Source organism: Hibiscus syriacus, unplaced genomic scaffold (assembly GCF_006381635.1).
Source record: "Hibiscus syriacus cultivar Baekdansim isolate YM2019G1 unplaced genomic scaffold, ASM638163v2 tig00111582_pilon, whole genome shotgun sequence".
Lineage (NCBI taxonomy): Eukaryota > Viridiplantae > Streptophyta > Magnoliopsida > Malvales > Malvaceae > Hibiscus > Hibiscus syriacus.
The window spans coordinates 6600361-6606377 of NW_024063126.1; the positions used below are offsets into that span (position 1 = coordinate 6600361).

The 6017-nt window shown below is 35.2% G+C and overlaps 1 long non-coding RNA gene across 1 annotated transcript; it reads left to right on the forward strand.

Moving 5' to 3' along the window:
• Nucleotides 1-1198: 1198 nt before the first annotated feature.
• LOC120165379 lies at nt 1199-5000 on the forward strand. The gene is made up of 3 exons (XR_005519814.1): nt 1199-1209; nt 1298-1301; nt 4880-5000. It is a non-coding gene; the product is annotated as an uncharacterized LOC120165379 (long non-coding RNA).
• Nucleotides 5001-6017: the final 1017 nt, after the last annotated feature.

Here is a 6017-nt window from a genome sequence, read left to right on the forward strand (position 1 = left end):
TCAAGGTCTTTGTTGAAGCCATGAAATCTTTTTTCGATGGCATAAATTCATGCAAAAAAACCTCCAAGGAGTTAGAATTAGAGTTTGTATTAGAGAAAGAAGTCGTACATTTATTATGTTGCCAGGGCATCCGCTGTTGCTGAAAATGTTGATGTTCTGAATTATTTTGTTATGGCCTATTATAATTGCCTACATGGTTGTTGTTGTTAGTCCCTTGATTACCCCATGAAAAAATTGGATGTTGTCGCCATCCAGGATTGTATGTATTAGAGTAGGGGTTGTTGTTGCTTTTGTTGTAGTTTCCCATGAAATTTATGGATTCCTAGTTTTCTAGACACTCACTCTCATGATGGTTGTCGCAACAAATAATGCATACATCACTAGCTGTTTTGACTTCTCTCACCTTATTAGGACGCTGCAAATTTTTAACATATTAGTTATGGTAGAAAGTTGAGCAGATACTGAATCCTTACCTTCAATTTCATATGCTCCAGATACTTTTCTACCAATCCCAAGCCTTGTAGTCAGGAATTGATAGTCATTTTTCTCTATTATATCGAGGTTTCAAAGGCTTCCTCGGGTGATTTATCAAGCAAAGTACCATTCACTGAGGCATCCAATATCATTCGAGTAGGTGCATTGACTCCATTATAAAACATAACGACTTGAGTCTAGTCGTGGAATCCATGGTTCACTTGCGAAGCAAACTTTTATATCTTTCCCATCATTTGTACATGGATTCATCATCGCCTGACGAAAACTTTCAATGTCATTGCACAGCTGGGTGTTCATATTGGGTGTGTTGTATCAAAGTAGAAAGCTTTTACATAAATTTGTCCAAGATTCCATTGAGCCCGAAGGAAGTCCATTGAGCCAAGCTCTTGCTCGATCGTGTAAAGAATAAGGGAAAAGTTTAAGCTTCAGCACATCTTCATGCACTCCTTGTTGCTTGAACGAATCACACACTTCTAGGAAGGAACGAACATTATGTCTAGCATCCTCATTATACGAGCCACCAAATTAACCGATGGAGTTTAACATCACCGGTTTAAGTTCAAAATGGGTTTTCTATATTTCAGGTGCCACGATGCCAGGATTGAGATCGTCAAGAATCAGATTCAAGTGATCTCGTATTACTCGTGGTCTTGTAGCTTCTCTAGGAAGATTATTTGCTGTAAATTCGGGATCTTCTTGATCTCAGATATTGTTGTCTCCTTGATACTGTAGTCGATTCATATACTATCTGGCTCATTGGTTACGTCACCTTAGTCTGAATGACTGTTCGATCTCAGGGTAGGATGGTTCTAGTGGTTCACTAGTAGATCTCAGGGTCATGTAAAGACAAAAACCTTCAAAAAAAATTAAGAAAAAAGCAAGTTAAACTAACTAAATAAAATGTGACAGGAAATAAAAATTTGTTATGGAAAAAATTATCAAAATTTCGTCAATTGCCAATCCCCGGCAACGACTCCAAAAACTTGATTGCTTGTAAATGTATATGCTAAGGCAAGCAAATATGTGCAAGTGTACATAGTCAAATCAAGTAATAAAGGGTAAGTGAGTTATCATCTCCTCAGGGATTGGTAGGGATTTTGATGTTTTGCCACAGCTAGAACTAGGTGTCATGAGCTAGTCCCTGATTTTTTGTCAAAACGAAGAAACAATTAGTAATGGGTTATACGAACAGGTGGCAAAGTATTGTTGAAGCAAGATAATATTGTGAAGTGTGGTTGCAGAAAAGTATAGTCGAGACAAAGAAAGTATGCAAGAGCAATAAATAAAAATAGCCAAGGTAAATAAAAACGTTGATTCAAATATATTCCAAATAACCTCACATATTCAGACTTTTTCAAAAAGCACTTAGGTTGGTTTTGCTATGGTGATAAATTATTATAAGTCTAGAAGGATTTGTTATGATATGCTTAGGTTGCCCGACAGGATTACTGGAGTATTCTAGGACGATTGTTATGGCAATACTACTCGGCGTGAGCTACAACCCTTGGTTTGTTAGACTGTTGTTGCGGTAATATCTCTCAGCGTGAACTATAGTTGTTGTCTATCCTATTCAAGCATTTATCCCTTTTAGTTGATTGAAAACCTCTCCTTATCTCTAAGGTGGGTTTGAACATCACCATCCCGGATCTATTCCATTGTTCACGTAGATCTATCTTAATTCTCTTGAATCTAAGAATCAATTTCTAGAAAAACGAAAATCTCTCGAAATCTCTTACAAAGTCTAGAAATATTTCGTCTAGGAACCAGGCAATCTCTCGAAAGCTCTTACAGTGTCAAGGAAAAATGTTAAAATAATAAACAAAACAGACTAAGCAACATCATAATGCATCATTTATTAACCATCAAATAATCGTCTCAGCAAAACGAAAACCAACACCAAGTAAAACAAATCATGGTGTGGAAAAAGTATCATCCAGAATTATCATGTTTAAGTACACGCCCAAAATAGATTAAAGAAATTTAGAACAAAGGAGGAACAACTCCCAAACAGGGGCTCTGCCATGACAGCTTTGACCAGAACCACGCTTGCTCTGGCGGCTAGCCTCTCTCGAGGCCTGACCGCCCTCCATTATAGTCTGGATATGGAGGGAACCAACGACAATCGAGTTGGGGAATGGTGGAAGGTAAGGTACTGTAGTTGTTTACTTCAGGCCTAAGGTAAATCTTTTCCTTGCCTTCTCTTCTAGGTGGCTATCATGGGGGTATTTATAATGGGAATTCTTAGGGTTTTATGTCATTCACTACAAGAAAATATACCTTTAATGATACAAGAACGATGTCACACGCTAATTTATGACTTGCAAAATATATGTGTCATAAAAAATGTCATGTTTTTTAAAATCTGAACGATTTATGACTTACAATAATATGTGTCATATTTAATAGTCATAATCCAAAAAAATTACAAAAACACAGAGTACACTTTTAATTGTGTGTCATCTGTAAAAGTCGTATTTTAATTTTCCCCCTTATTTTTATCATTTCCCGCATCTTCCCCTCGATAACAAAGTTCACGCTGCTTGCTTCCCCCATTTTTCTCTTTTTCCCTTTTTCTATTTGCATTAGTCCACTGGGGTTCAAGAAATACTCCTTATGCTGCCGCATACGACTCCAGTTCATCATATCCTCCTTATCCACCACCAGTTCTTGAAGAGCCTTCATCTTCTTTTTTCTGAGAGTACGGTTTTACAACACTTTGTTGGTTGTAACTATTAATTATTATTGACTATCAATTCTTTATTTCCTTCTGCAGGCACAGACGATGATCTACTTCCAGCTATAGAAGGTCTCCAAATTTCGGGGGAAGCTTATCCAGGAAGGGAACTTCAGGCATGTGGACATTCTATCAATGGAACAACCAGCTGTAATTTTTGAGGTGTTCTTTCTGGATTTTCTTGCCCTCTATTTTAAGTTTTTAGGATTTTTGAACAATTATTTCTTTGATATTTTTGAAGAGGCTTTGGATTAGATAACATTCCTTTGGATTCTGTAGTATGAATATATAATCCAGTAATATGCTTGCCATGGCAGTGGGTGCGCCATATGGAAGATGGATCTGTTAATTATATTAATGGTAGTTGCTTATCCTTAATCTTTCTCTAGCTTCTCTTTCCATATAATCCCTGTTATTCATCGAATTTGTTTCTAAAGGAGTTTTGAAAAATAGGAGCAAAGCAACCAAATTATCTTGTTACTGTTGATGATGTTGATACATACCTTGCTATTGAATTCCAGCCTCTTGATAACAGGAATCGCAAGGTATTGACTTTACTTCAATGTTGTTTTCCATAACGGGCACCTAGTGCATTCATATGTAGTTTGTTATCCTTGGCTTTTATGTTCTTGCCTTTGTATATGGTTGAAGATTACTCTTGAAAAAAAATCTGATTTGAGTTTCGTAATCTAACTCTAAGGATAAAGAACTACGCTTGATCTATTTTCGATTTCGTTCCGAACACTTCCGAGTAAGTATAAAAATGAGAATCCTTTTTCTTTTTGAAGTGAAACAGTTGGGGTTTTATTATCAACGAAAATTGCTATTTTTCTTCTTCGTTTGGATGGTATAAAAAAGGTTTATTTTAGGGTTCTTTTCATTAATTCAAATATTTAGTGGAAGATTATATGGTTTCTGGTGTTTTGATTGGTTAGATTAGGGTTAGATCTGATCGGAGCTCCGTGTGAGAGGAACAAATAATTGCATACCTTAATTGGCATAAGATTTAAACAAACAATGAATTTGGGTATGTTTTAGAGAATCTGACATTGGATTTTAACTGTTCGAAGGGAGCAAATTTTATGTAGCTTATCTCACTAGTTTGAACTTGAAGTTAACCTGTGGACTTTTTGACAGGTTGTTTCTTAACTGAAAATCTATTATTTCCTTGTTACATTACTTTTTTCTCTGACGCTCGTATTCTGCAAAAGTATATATTCTGTATGCTATAAGAAGAAGTAATTGTTAACATTTGATTCTCATATGTTTTCAGTATCATAGTTCACTTGAATGCTTAGAAACTTAAATTTATGTCTCCTAGAAGCTTGTAGTTATTTTTATTTGAGGAATTTATTTGTTTATGGTGTTATGTAAGAAACTATATTCTTAATGCACTTTTTTTCTTTGTTCTGATCCTTCACCTTGAATGTAAGTCATATATGTTATTTTTGCTCAAAACCTATGATACTAAACATTCTATATTCTCCTCTTTAATGGTTTCTTCCTTCTTAACTTTGGGAATCCATTAGGAAGAGAGATGCTTGGATGGGATGGGCAGCTGCACTACGTAGTATTTAGTGGATAACCAATACTGATTTCTATAAAGTTTACCTGGCTGAATTATGGCATCTACAAGCCTAGGAAATGGAGGAGTGGGTAGTTCCAGATCTGTTAATGGTTTCAAAAGCTCGTATAGTTCTGTTGACTGGCTGGGGAGAGAAATGCTTGAAATGAGACTCAGAGACAAGGTGGACAATGATGAAGACAGAGTAAGAAGCTCAATCTTTAGTTCCTTAGTATTTCATTTCAGAACTTCTCAAGCAGCTTTACAATGGCCATGCTTATTGAGAATATAGTAGTTTGATACTGAAACCTTTAACGTAATTTTACAATCTCTGCAAGAGGCTTCTCTATTTGTAGATGATCCTTTATGTTTTATCCATGCAGGATAGTATGAAAGAGATCTCTTTTAATTACAATTATGGACCTGCATTGAGTCGATACATGGCTCTTTAAATTTGATATTTTGTTTTGCAGCTAAGTATGAAAGAGATGCTAAGAAGTATTGGGATCAGTTCTACAGGCGGCATCAAGATAAAGTTAGTCCTCTTGCAGTTTTGTTTAAGTTGTTTTCACCCCTTTTTATATCTACTAAGGTCATTGTTGAGATGTTGTGTTATTTCTTAAATGCACTACATCTACTCCCCAAACCCAAATTTTGGACTGGCTGTTAAATAATTTTAAATGCTATAATAGATACCTAAGGTTGAGGATCGAATGTTACTAAATTTCGGTTTAGTCTTTGTACTAGCAATGGTTGTGGCAAACATCAGGGTTCTTTTTGGGATCACTTCGAAAAGCTGTAACTTATATAGAACCACTGCTACAGGAATTTTATTATGTTCTTTGGTATAATGATTTTGAAATTGTTTAATTCCTATCGTTTCAGTTTTTTAAAGATCGACACTACCTGGACAAGGAATGGGATCAATACTTCTCTATGAGTCGAATCTAACTATTTTCTTCTCTTTGTTTTTGATTTTTTAATTCTTCAAGGTTATTTGTTTCCTTTTTTAACTATTTTTTTATTAAATCAGAGAAGCGGAAGAAAAGTTATTTTAGAGGTAAATCACTTAACATTTTCACTTACATATTATCCGTTCAATATCTATTTTGTGGTAAATAAATAGATTGCCTACTAATACTATTTTCCTGAGTTTAAATCCACAATAAGTTCTCTGTTAATGCTAGGTTATTTGGAAATGAACTTGTTTTAATTGAGTTCGAG